At 34.3% G+C, this 14,670-nt stretch overlaps 1 protein-coding gene across 1 annotated transcript in view; it reads right to left on the bottom strand.

Moving 5' to 3' along the window:
• The window catches only part of MS3_00002364 (uncharacterized protein), a 43,091-nt gene extending 39,787 nt beyond the window's left edge, over positions 1-3,304 (bottom strand). Inside the window, exon 1 of the mRNA XM_051209931.1 lies at positions 3,129-3,304. The gene's annotated coding sequence lies outside the window, so the exon portion shown is untranslated. The remainder of the gene's footprint in view (positions 1-3,128) is intronic.
• Between the last annotated feature and the right edge of the window lie 11,366 nt (positions 3,305-14,670).

Here is a 14,670-nt window from a genome sequence, read left to right as displayed (position 1 = left end):
TTGGAAAACCGTGTAGTGGCTCTACTCTATGTCCTTCATATATACTTGCTACCTCAAATAAATATATATTCATAGATGCAGTTGGGGGTGACCACGGAAGAGTAGTGGTCGACTTTTGAATGGTATAATGAACAATTGGTATTAAAATGAATACATTTACAATAGTCAACAAATAAAAAATACTAATCATACTCCATGTAGTAGAGATGATCCTTATCAAACGTTTCCTACCTGAACTATATGCAGAGAAGGATTGTTTGATTAGCCTTTTTCTACCATGATGATGAATATTTTAACAGTTGAATTTATGAGTGAATTGAAGCTAGACCACCATGGAAAACGTGGAAGAACTGGAAGCACAAAATCCCTTTTCTGATAATAATCATTATATATTCACTAGTAACTGGCTTCAAGAGGTATTTCCTGGAGTTCTAGTGACAAACCGCGACCAGAGGAGTTCAACCGGGTCTGCTGTGAGATAATAACTCACTTAGGTCTGTCCAATGCTTCCAGGTTTTCCATGGTGGTATGGGTTTAATTGACTCATGAATTCAACTATTAAATTACTATAATATCCACAAAATCCCCTTTCTGATTGGGTATTTGTCTAATAAAGTTCATTAATTTTAATCCATTTTTTCAACCTTGTCCCCAAACTTTTTATTGTTTAATTATTCTTTAGTCTTTTGACATTCATCTCTTACATAATCAGATTGATGTCCATTAGTTTATTTATTATTTAAATTAAAATCATGAATGTAACGAACGAATTTATTTATGTTACTACTATATATGCATATAAAAAGTAGAATTTATGATTACTTAATCGTCAACAACATCAAGGTCAGAATCTTCAATACAAATGTCAAGACAGTTCTACTGTATGGGGCGGAAACTAGGAGAACTACGAAAGCCATCATCCAGAAGATACAAGTGTTTATTAACAGTTGTCTACGCAAAATACTTCAGATCCGCTGACCAGACACAATCAGCAACAACCTACTATGGGAGGGAACAAACCAGATTCCAGTGAAGGAAGAAATCAAGAAGAAGCGCTGGAAGTAGATAGGACACACATTGAGGAAATCACCTAACTGCATCACAAGACAAGCCCTCACATGGAATCCTCAAGGCCAAAGGAGGAGGAGAGGAAGACCAAAGAACACATCAAATCGAGAAATGGAAATAGATATGAGAAGAATGAACAATAATTGGATAGAACTGGAAAGGAAGTCCCAGGATAGAATAGGTTGGAGAATGCTGGTTGGCGGTGTATGCTCCATTGGGAGTAACAGGCTTAAGTAAGTAAGTAACTAGAGTGAGATTATTAATTCTGAATTTCCATCACATTTCGATCTAATAATCCAATAATAATTCAATTGTCATGAGCACTGAAAGTTTAAATTTGTATTCCTGTTACTAAATTCTGTGTGTTGTTTCTTGACAAAAAGAAACTGGTTAGAACTAGTTTACATTAGTCTATTTTAATAATTTATTTTACTCTGCATAGTCAACCAAATAAACTGACAAAACAAGTGAGAGTTCAGTAGTGACCCAGGTATCTGATTCCAGGTAAACCATTTGCTTCGTGTTATCGAAATATACATGTCACCAATCCTCGTATATAATCATCGACTTAAATCGCGTTAGTGAATAATAGAATTAAATAAATCAAATATGAGAATGGATTCTTGAATACATATATTTCGTAGAATCGTTGGTCGGCGGACTATGCTTCATTGGGAGTAACAGGCGTTAGTAATTAAGTAAAAGTCAGTATAGGGGTTGTGGAGATTACTTAATAATCTCCAATGGAACATGGTCGCTCAAGTCCATGGACTGGTTGATCTTAGACATTAACACCATTGGATATCGGCTCAGTGGTCCAGTGGCCTAAGCGTTCGCGAGAGAGACTGAAGGCCTTGGGTTTGAATCCTGTGAGCGGGATCGTGGATGAACATTGTTGAGAAGTCTCACAATAGGACGAAACGACCGTCCAGTGCTTCGAGGTCTTCACTGGTGATCTAACACCGATGAGTTCATGATATCAGTCAAAAAATTAAGCAACAGATTCAGTACTTGAATGATTAGAAACTGATTCAAAAGCCTAAAATGACTTATTTTATACACTAAATTGTAAGATTGTACAATATTAGGTGACATCGTCTACGAAAAAGAAAAACAGAGAGAAAAGATTATTTTAAAGAAAAAATCGACTCATCCGACTTTTTTCTCTTAATCTGATATAAGTAGTTGTGATTTTGAGATGGTGAAGATTTGTAGCTCAGGTGGATGATTTTGTTCGAGTTTTGTTCTCTGAGCTGGATGGTTTTGTCGTGAAGGATCAACGATCAAACTATCCAGCTCAGAGAACAAAACTCTATCAAAAGTAGTTGTGATAATTTATAATAAATCGCAGATTATGATTTAACATTCGACATTAATAACATGCAATTCTATTCATTTCAAGTAATAATCCATGATTATTTTTTATTTATTTTAATCTACATGCTTATCACTATGATACATAAAAAAGAATAAACATACTTAATTGTTATGTCTGATAAAAGTAGATAAACTTCATATGAAATAGAAGTTTCATATTGAAATGACCTGATTGTATCTTATGTACTTGATGAACTTTGGATTCTTTCATTAATCTACTTCATATGTGTTATGGTATTATTTATTACATGATACTCATGATTAAGTTTCTCTTTAAACCTAAATTAAATTGTTACTGGTAAATATATTCAGAGAATTAGAAAGGTACCAAAAAATTAGGTAACATAAAATTGCATATTGTACAATGAAAGATCATTGTGCTTATGTCAGTGTCTTATAAGAAGTTAATTGTGACTTCTATGTATTGTGTCACTAGGTAATACCATATCGAATATCATGAGAGATATTCGTTTCATCAACATTCTAGATACATCTTGATAGCAACTAACATGAGATCTTGGTAAGATCATCCTGTATTCAAGTAGGTAATATTGTTCATTCTTATAAACTTAGACACAGACAGATCATGTTGAACTGTTTAAAGGATTTCAATTACTAGTTAATAAGGATGATATTCAGTTGAAATTAAAATTAAATCAAGAAATCATATAATCTGAACTTACTTATAAGATACTTTGATTAATGAAGAATAAGATTTAATGATGATGATAATAATAAATAAAATGATGGGTAAAATAAATTTTTTTTTGGTAAAATTTATGATTTCATTTCATTTTTATAAAATATTCCTATTGGTTGTATAAATGAACCAATAGGAATTGAAGAAAATATAAAATAGATTTTATACAATCGGATATTTTCTAAAATATGTTTTAATAAATGATTTATTACTTCTGTACTACAATTACAATTAGACTTCGAATCCGTTGACCAGATATTATCAGCAACAACCTATTATGGGAGAGAACAAATCAGATCCTAGCAGAGGAAGAAATCTAGAAGAAGTGCTAGAAGTGAATGGGATACACATTGAGGAAAGCACCGAACTGTGTCACAAAGCAAACCCTCACATGGAATCTTCAAGGCCAAATGAGAAGAGAAAGACCTAAGAACACATCAAACCGAGAAATTGAGACAGACATGATAAGAATGAACAATAATTAGACAGAACTGGAAAGGAAGTGTTAGGACAGAGTAGGTTGGAGAATGCTGGTTGGCGACTTACGCTGCATTGGGAGTAACAGGCGTAAGTAACTACAATTAAATGGAAAAAAATACATCGTTGAGTATTTCAATTTTTTGAGTAAATAAGTATGAAACCAATCATAAGTCCATAGGTCTTTTTAATCTTTGAACTACTATGAATATTGAAAATAGAGTAAGTGAACTAACTTTTACTCCCTAAAATTATTCACCTATACTGATAAACCAAAATGTTAACCTAATACATCTTATAGTTAAACAGAGAAAGTTTAAAAGGCGTATCGTAAGAATTTATTTGCTATTTTCAACTTCAATCATTTCTCTTGAGTGGACAGTGAAAACTAGTTTAATGTGGAAAGAATTTGCAATATGATCTTCTATCCGCTGAAAAACCATTAGAAACCATGAAACATTAGACAGCTATAACATCATACCTTACAACAACTCACGAGTCCAAGATATTGAAGCTAGAACGTAACGACCATGCAATTGAGTTCTGGCTTTCAGTGTACTTAAGCTTGACACCAGTCCAAAAATCTCTCCGACTAAATTGTTTTATCTCACGTCTATCATTACTTATTATTTTTTGATTGAGATCATGAACTCATTGATGTTAGACCACCAGTGAAAACCTGGAAGCACTGGATGGACGTTTCGTCCTGTTGTGGGACTCCACAGCAGTGCACATCAACGATCTCACTCGCAGGATTCGAACCCAGGGCCTTCAGTCTCTCTCTCGAACGCTTAGGCCACCGGACTACTGAGCCGATATCCAGTAGTGTTGATGTCTAACATCAACCACTCCATAAAATTGAGCGACCATCTTCCATTGTACTGAGGTAGATAACTGTCTCTACCCGACACAGATTCGCTCCAATGATCACAGCTTCTCACTGGAACTCCGAGAATTACCTCTTGAAGCTAGTCACTAGTGAGCACTTATTATTAACAGAGATATCTATCTTCATTCCTGATATAATTCATTTCAATCCCGAAGAGCTCAAACTAATAAAACCCAATTGACTCATGATTTCAAATAGTTAAATTTTTAAAATCTCCACAAAAATCCCTTCTGATAATAATCATCTGCTCACTAGTGACTGACTTCAAGGGGCATTTCCTGGAGTTCTAGTGAAAAGCCGTTACCAGTGGAGTTCAACCAGATCTGTTGTGAGATATCAACTCACTGAAAACAATAGTGGACGGTGGTGCAACTTCGTGGATTGGTTGAAGTTAGACATTAACACCGTTGGATGCCGGCCCGCTCAGTGATCTAATAGTTAAGCGCTTGTGCGCGAGACTGATAGACCCTGGGTTCGAATCTCGTGGGGAGCGGGATCGTGGATGTGCACTACTAAGAAGTCGTAAAATAGTATGAAACGGCCATCCAGTGCTTCGAGGTTCTCTATGGTGGTCTAGCTTCAATTGACTCATGATCTCAACTAGTGAAATTTCTAAAATCTCCACAAAAACCCAATAAGTCCGTCTAACTTTAGGCTTGAAACTTTCTTCAAACTCATTTCAATAAACAATAAAATGAATAAATCAATGTCATTGAATCAATTCGTTTGGGGTTTTTTTGTTTCTGTTTTAATTAGCATTTCATGAGTAAATAGTGACCTTTTTCTCAATATTGAAACAAGATAATAAGTTAATTGAAATAAATTATACAATAATGTTATGGCTTATTTCCTTAAGATTAGTCTTTTTTTCTCTATCTATTAAGAAAAAAAAGAAAAACACGAAGAAAAACACGAAGAGTAAATGAATATACACTTGATTTGATAACACTGGTTGATTGGAATCACAAATCTAATTAATATTTATACAAACATCCACAAATATACACGCTAATTATTGTTAACCTTATGTATCCGAAAAGTTTCTTCTTTTTCTTGTTTAAGATTCCCATCATATTGAAAGATTAATATTTTGAAAGAAGAAAAGTTTGATGAAGAAAGTGAATAGTTCGATCGATATTGATCTATATAGTATAAACTGGTTATGGTGCCAGTATAAACCAGTCCTTTTCAATTATTTATAAGGTCAGTAGTTTTTTTTGCCAAAGCTTTTCAGTTAAAGCAGTAGCCATCCGGATGAAGAAACCAGAGTTATACATACAAAAGAAATATCTTCAACCGCTCCTCATCCTCCTCTGGCTAACCTCAAGGCCAAACAATCAATAGTATTCTTAGCTATTGAATGACCGAATTAACTATTGTACGTGCGATCTTTCGTAGTCAAATGTACATGTTTCTGTTATCTTTATTCACAAATCTTTGTATGATTATAATTATTACTCTTGATTAAACATCATTATTAATCTTCTCAATTTATGACTAATTCGCTATGCATTCATCCCTTCTTAATACGTCTCACTTACTTACTTACCCCTGTTACTCCCAATAGATCATAGGCCGCCAACCAGCATTCGCTAACCCACCTTGTCCTGGGCCTTCTTTTCTAGTTTTATCCAATTGATATGTCTTACTAATAATTTTTTACACAATATAGTCGTCCACCAAAAATTTGATCGAATTTGTAACTGCATTGTCATTTCTCTTACCCTATCTGACCCAAATTTATTCTGACCATAGATCCTAACATGTTCATTTAACATATATGCAGATTCAAGTTAACATTCTATATGAGTCATATCAACATGAACAATTTCATTCTATTTTGTTTGAAATCCTGGTCTGGTCGCCTTCATGTGCATTTTACGGTTCTCCTGCTCTTGTGAAGCAAGGTACCTTGGCCGTGGTCAGTTAGGAGTTCTATACTTCAACACCTAATCGACTGTAATCATTATACAGATCCATAATTTGATTTTAAGGTTGTATATACGATTCGTTCAAACCTACCTAGATTTCTTCGTATCCACCTCCGAAAAATAGCCAAAACTCTTACCACCCATGAGCTCAAGCCAGAACTATGAGTACAAAAAGAAGTACGCCCTATCGTTATCGTTACCTTGGTCTTAATTATTATTACTATTATTATTATAATTATTATCACTGCATTTTTCTCTTTAATTATGTCTGATATTCTTAGTATTTTATTCATAAATACTCGTCATATCACCTTGTAGCGGTAAATGAGTCCCCGAAATAAATAGCTCTGTAAGTTTTCGACATTGGATGCTGACCGCATAAGTTTTAATGGACTCACCTAGCTGAAGGCGATCGGTCATGCATTCGCACCAGATCACGAGTGGGAATGCCGTGCTCAACAACCCCTGCAATCGCTAGCCAGATTAGATCAGACGATCCTCGATATACTGATACCCTATCAAATATATTTTCGAACCTCCTCGCTTCTGTCTTTTGATTTCACTTGGTGGGTACGATTCATATTAGGTGTTACTGGTTAAAGCGTTGTCAAACTCCGAATACCCGTGGCATCTTTAACCTTATTTTTACACCTCTATGACCTTTAATTATTGTAACAAAGACATTTTAATCATCTTATTATATTCACTAAATCTATTATTATTGTTGGTGTTACGTAATCTAGTATTATAATCTTTTTATTACATTATCTTGGTTATTCTTTGTCCACATTTCCTCACGGAACTAGTACTTTAACAAAAAATCTTGATATATATATATATATATATATATATATATATATATATATACATGATTGTACAGCTTGATAATAAATTCGTTGAAAATAGATCCCTTCGCTGAACTTCGTGTTTTCAGTGTTAAATGGAAATTATCTGTCAATGCTAAATTCACATGTTTTAACTTTACACGATGTTGCTTACTTACTTACTTACGCCTGTTAATCCTCGTGAAGGAGCATAGGTTGCTCACCAGCATTCCCCATCCAACCGTGTCATGGGCAATCCTTTCCAGCTCTTTACAGTTGTTAATCATCCTTGTCATATCTGATTCTATTTCTCGACGTAATATGTTCTTCGGTCTTCCTCTTTTCCACTTCCCTTCAGGATTCCAAGTTAGGGCTTGCCTCGTGATGCATTACACGATGCACTTTACCCTTAATCTGGTCATTTTTCGGATTATTATTAATTTAGGTATATTGAGTTGTAGAACTTGAAGTAAATTTATCACAATAAATATTCTTCGTTCACATATTACTCTTTTTTTAAATGTTCTCCATTCTCTTTTTTTCATCACAGTTGTCTACTCAGTTTTGATATAATCAAAAATACGTTATTGTTCTTTTCTTTTGTATCAGGAAGAGAAATTCAGACACAATTTCAATTAACAAGAAGATCTAGTGAATTATCTGTCTTCTGATTGAATGGACTGATATCATTTAATTGACAGTCATGACTATTTGTTAATTATATGACATTCTTAGCATTTTATATAAAACTATTTAATAATGTGTATTATAAATATTATTGTTGTGACGTAAGACTGCAGATTTGAGTGAAGCGTTGTATCTATCGGCTACAGTGACACGGAAAACAAATACGGACGGCCTAGATTCTCGATTGGTCCCGCTTCCCTGTCTAGCCCAGCCAGTTGAGTCCAGAACGCAAGTCTTAGCCTCTGAGATATGAATCATTATATTTCATACATACTCTATTTATATACCAACCAACCAGACCACATCGTACCATAAAATAGAAAAACAACATTTGTACAATATTTGAAAAGTGAAATAAATATCGACCAATAGAAAATGTCCAAGGACACCATCAGACTTAACACGATAATTATTGGTATATTCTTCCGCATCCATAACAATTATAATTGTCAGTATGGGGTTGTAGAGATTATTATGTTTTTCATTGAGATCATGAACCGATTGATGTTAGACCACCATTGAAAACGTGGAAGCACTGGATGACCGTTTCGTCCCATTGTGGGACTCCTCAGCAATGTGTATTTAGGATCCCGTTCACAGGATTCGGACCCAGGCCTTTGGTCTCGTGTGCGAAGGCCTAACGTCTAGAACACTCAGCCGGGATTCAATGATGTTAGAACGGGATCTTGGATGCGCACTGCTGAGGACTCCTACAGTAATACGAAACACCAGTCCTGAATTCTACTGCTAGACTTCTTCAATCTTTGCTTATAATGCTTGTGACTTAAGGCAATAACAAGGCAATCTGTACAGGATGCACATATGCCAATAAGAGACTGATCAATTGCAGTTCTAAACATCAATGGGAAGATTCAGACAAACAATACAATATGAATTTAATGAGTATTTATGTTGATAATAGTGTTAAGGGACGATGCTGACGATCATTCAGTATCTCATTAACTTCATTATGGACTTCATAATCAATACTTTGAGGTTGTTAGGTTGATTAGAAAAACGATGCTGTTCTCTTGTGTTGTCCATAGATTAAAGGAAAAAAATAACAAACAGAAAGAATGCAAAAATATAACAAACTATACCTCAACTGGTTAATTATATTAGGTTTTCGAAATGTGACTGAACTCGTCAAAAATGGATATTTTGAATAATCGGAGCCCATTTCCATTGATATTACTGTCGTATGTTAAACCGGGAATTACTCTGTATAGAGACAACTGGAAACGTACGTGCTTCTTAATAATTATTATTATTAATCGCAAAAGTATCATCCATCGATCTTCTGAGTCCATATAGCTACTTACTTATTAAATGAGTACTATATTTATTCCCAATTGTTTATGTTTTTATCGTTTATATTCAAAACTGAATTTCAATTAGTCTTAGGGTTTAGGCATCAGTTTTAACATTAACACAGCGATGTGGATACATTTAATTGATAGTTTTCGAATAAGACAAAAAGAGAATGTTGGATTCTACTACTGGCAAACGTTCAAAAAATACAATGAAATCTCTGAATTACAAGTAACATTAAATTACCACTTTGAAGTAATCATATAAATAAATAGTATTGAGCAACACTTATGACGGATGATCGCCACTACATTCTCAACGTGGTTGAACTCTACTTGTGATGAAGTTCATCTTTACACTAAACAGCCTTGATAAAACAATTAATACAATGCGTAAAGTAATTCAATATCTATTAAAAATCTTAGTGATGATAGTAATAGGTGTATTGTAGTGAACAAAAACTCAAATGGGGGAAACCACCTTGTTGTTTAATACAAAATCATACAATGACTTAATAAAATATGAAAATTATACATTAAAGACATCATTTGCATATCTTTGCGCTGTCCTTTACATACTCCATTATTCCTCTAGTTTTATTGTGATTTCGATTAATCTCCGATTTTTTCTTCTGTTCTCTACAGTTCAATCTTCTGTTGGTCGGCATTTCATTTCAGAATGCTGCCACTTACTACTTATATCTTTCAGCATAAATCTGATGCATCACACTATTACTTTAATTAGTAGTATAAATAACGAGATATTAAAATGCTTAAATCTTTTAAATATCCATGATACTAAAAACAGAATGTGGAGTGATCAATCAGATTACAAAGGTTTTTTTATAATTAAGTAAAGAAAATACTGTTAAATAAACATTTATTTTCCTGGACTTCATTGAATGAACAACAATAATATTGATGGTGGACTCCTGTGGTGGCTGACCCTATGTCAAGCCTGCAAAGGTTATTCAAGCTTCTGGACAGATCAATCTATTCATTCTTCTCAAGCCACATTTTCACTTTGTCACTTATTCGTCTATCAACCTTGGCTGTTTTCATGTAAGCATATCTGTGTACATTTCTTATCTTACTCATCACTTGTCTGTAACTTATTTTTGTCTGACTATACATATCGGTTCAAAATTGGCTGAATTGAGTTGGTTCACTCGGCTTCTCCATTGTACGTCGTCTTGTTTTACTTCTCTTTCCGATCAACGAATCTACGAAATACACGAACTCGAATATCCATTCTCGTATTTGATTTATTTAATTCTATTATTCACTAACGCGATTTAAGTCGATGATTATATACGAGGATTGGTGACATGTTCTACCAACATTGGTGACATGTATATTTCGATAACACGAAGCAAATGGTTTACCTGGAATCAGATACCTGGGTCACTACTGAACTCTCACTTGTTTTGTCAGTTTATTTGGTTGACTATGCAGAGTAAAATAAATTATTAAAATAGACTAATGTAAACTAGTTCTAACCAGTTTCTTTTTGTCAAGAAACAACACACAGAATTTAGTAACAGGAATACAAATTTAAACTTTCAGTGCTCATGACAATTGAATTATTATTGGATTATTAGATCGAAATGTGATGGAAATTCAGAATTAATAATCTCACTCTAGTTACTTACTTACTTAAGCCTGTTACTCCCAATGGAGCATACACCGCCAACCAGCATTCTCCAACCTATTCTATCCTGGGACTTCCTTTCCAGTTCTATCCAATTATTGTTCATTCTTCTCATATCTATTTCCATTTCTCGATTTGATGTGTTCTTTGGTCTTCCTCTCCTCCTCCTTTGGCCTTGAGGATTCCATGTGAGGGCTTGTCTTGTGATGCAGTTAGGTGATTTCCTCAATGTGTGTCCTATCTACTTCCAGCGCTTCTTCTTGATTTCTTCCTTCACTGGAATCTGGTTTGTTCCCTCCCATAGTAGGTTGTTGCTGATTGTGTCTGGTCAGCGGATCTGAAGTATTTTGCGTAGACAACTGTTAATAAACACTTGTATCTTCTGGATGATGGCTTTCGTAGTTCTCCTAGTTTCCGCCCCATACAGTAGAACTGTCTTGACATTTGTATTGAAAATTGTGACCTTGGTGTTGGTTGACAGTTGTTCCGCAGTTGCAAATATGCTACTCGTGTTTTGCCGATCCGCGCTTTCACATCTGCATCAGATCCACCGTGTTCATCAAGGATGCTTGCCAGATATGTAAAGGTTTTTACATCCTCCAAAGCTTCTCCGTCAAGTGTGATTCGACTGTTTCATGCTGTGTTGTATCGGAGAATCTTGCTTTTCCCTTTGTGTATGTTGAGACCTACTGCTGTCACACTGGTCGTCGTCTCCTGCATTTGTTGTTGCGTGTGCAATAGAAAAGCCAGATAATCTGGGAAGTTTAGATCATTCAGCAACATCCTAGATGACCACTGTAACCCATGCTTCCTCTGCAGGACACTCTAGTCCTTTTCATTAATTTTTCATGTTCTGAAATCCACGAAAACTATTTGTATTGAGATGCGATTTATAATTTTTAGGAAAATCTGTTGACTGTTTCTCATTTATCTTACATAGTAACAATATACATCATAAAGATTATCTTCTTTAATTACCAAATTTAAACTTTGTATATGAATCTGTGAAATATTATTCTGCATGTTAGTTTGACAATAACTCTATTAACAGGTTACTAAACATTAACAAATAACAGGAAATTTTCATTTAAAATTTAAGATAACAAATGAAAAAGTACTAGATTATTATCACCAGAACTTATATTAACACAATTAAAAAATGTCACTATATAAAAGCGAAAATTAACTTATCACTATGGAAAAAAAAGGAGAAAAGTAAAGTGGAAAAAAGGTTGTTTTTTTTAGTAATCAAATGTGTTAATGGTGTTATGTACTTTGTTAAAGAGCATTTATAGTTAGTTGAAACATTCTTTAAAAGTTGAGAAAATGTTTAAGAATGCTCTATACAATCAGTGTTCTTAGAAACGTCCTTGGAAAATCAAGAAACCAAATAATCAGACTTTTGTTCGACTCAGTTGATCCGATGTTAAATTTTTCTGTTAATTTGAGTGGCAGCAAAATCCGATTCAAAGGCTTTAAGTGGCGCAGCTGGGTAATGATGGTAATCTTGCTAGCTAATTTAGGTGGTTAGTAAAGATCGGATCAATTCGCCACTCCTATGCTGTAATTGAACTACTTGGAGTTCACACCTCGAGGCTCTAAAAATCGTAACAGGTTGCCCGATGTGTATACTTATGAATGGTATGAGTCTCGGCTTGTGTAGTTGTATGTGTAGGTACATGCTAAGGGCACTCACATGGATTTGCACGAGGAACATAAGCCGAAAAATGTGTTCTTTATGTCTAATAACGGGGTTGGATGGAGACTGCTGGTGGGCGGCCTATGCTTCTCCACTAGGAGTAACAGGCGTAAGTAATGTCTAATAAAATCAGTGGTCTAATCCTTAAGGTCGAAGACCTGATGAAAATATATGCTAGCGAATACTCGAGAGAGGTGACCTACAACCATCCCGGAGAAAGTGCTTATGCTTATGTGTATGCTATGGATGAGTCTTTGTACCGACGGTATGCATTCAATGTGCAAGAGACAGTCAGTTGTAGAAAATAAGTTCGAAGGGAGCAATGACCATTTACTCTCCCAGATCGGTTGATATATGTATGCTATGGGACACATAAGTCAAAGCTTGTGCTACAGGTGTGCATGTAACGTATGTTTGCTCACAAGGTAAGTATACTTATGTGTATGCAAAGGGATGCTTGGATGAATACTTGTGTCACTGGTATGCATGTATTCCACACTTGACCGTGAAACGACGCCCATATATCAAGACCCGGGGTTCCAACGATTACCACACGAAATCAGGTCCATGTGATGGGTTTGTGAGCCTCAAAAAGCAACTTTCTAATTTCGATAAGCCTATGGGCTTTACCGAGTAAGGTTTCACCAACCTCAAATTGCTGGAACACGGAATAACTTATTTAAAGAATCAGCTTATTTCAAAACATCTACGACAACAATCAGTTAGATTGACTTCCCGAAATGTATCAAACTCTCTATTAAAATGTTCACTGAGTTTCACAATGAATAAATCTAAGAAACGTATGCTATGTTCTGTTCATCGCAATGGTAATTTTAATTAAGCGACATAATGTTGTATGATAGAAAAAACTTTAACACAGAAGTCATATTAAACAATGTGAAATACTATACATGTTTTACTTGATATCTTGACTTCTTCTTTTCTCAAGTATGACTGGATTATAGAAAGATCAAATTTCATCTATTCACTAACTAAGATGTTCGTGACGTTGATTTGAGAAAAACGACTCTTTATTAAGCTACAGTATAGTGTTTGTACATTATTTTAACATTACCATTAGACAATCAAAGTGTAAATGAATCTTCCTAACTATGTTGGATATAAGATATATCTGGTCTAAACATAAATGTCTCTAATTACTTAAATTATGTCATATTTAGCATCTTCTTTTGAACACTTTAAAAAATTTAAAATCATCTATTAACTCTTAATATATAACGTCGTTTTATCAAGCTGATCGAGGCCTGTAGACAGACATGAGTTCTGTAATTATCTTCAGAATATATTTTTATTATAATTATACAAAAGGTGAAACGAACAAACCTGTTGCTCCTTCTATACTATCACAATATTTGAAAATTGGTTTATTACTCTATACTATGGATAGACGAAATGATAACAAAAATGGTAAATCTAGTGTTATTGTTTGAAAGTTGATGTTTGACAGATTAGAGAAACTACCAAACACTTCCAACAACTCAGATGCCGTGAACTAATCTGTGAAATAAATAAAAATAATATATTTGTAATATCCCAATGAGTAGAAAATTGGATTTTTCTGACGTTTCGTGGCTTAGTGTAAGTCACTTCTTCAGAGAATAAATAACCAAATTAAAATTAATCCAAGTTTAAATAGTACAACGGAACAATGCAAGAATAATATTGGATCAATCAAAAACAGGTCTGAACAAGTTGATGTCATGTCATTTCTGTCAAGGTGATTCATAAGTGATAAGTATGTAAATTTGTGTGTGTATGTATGTGTGCATTGTTTAAGAATGAACACTTGTGTGACCTATATGGTAAGAAAGGATAGAGTTTAAATTTGTAATATGAAAGTGTGAAATTGTAAATACGATCAGACTGAATGGTTAGGATAGATGGTCCAAGTAGGATGTATGGTAAGGCCTTCTTTTCTATTGAGAGAAGTAGGATTAAGCATTATATGGAACGCCTCGGTTACCCTCCTTTCTTTGTAGTTGGAAAAGCCTTTTTGCAATATTTTGATATTTTTAAAATCGATTTGGTGGTTGTTG

The sequence above is a fragment of the Schistosoma haematobium genome, chromosome 1 (assembly GCF_000699445.3).
Source record: "Schistosoma haematobium chromosome 1, whole genome shotgun sequence".
In the NCBI taxonomy this organism is placed as follows: domain Eukaryota; kingdom Metazoa; phylum Platyhelminthes; class Trematoda; order Strigeidida; family Schistosomatidae; genus Schistosoma; species Schistosoma haematobium.
This window is presented reverse-complemented; position numbering and strand designations above follow the sequence as displayed.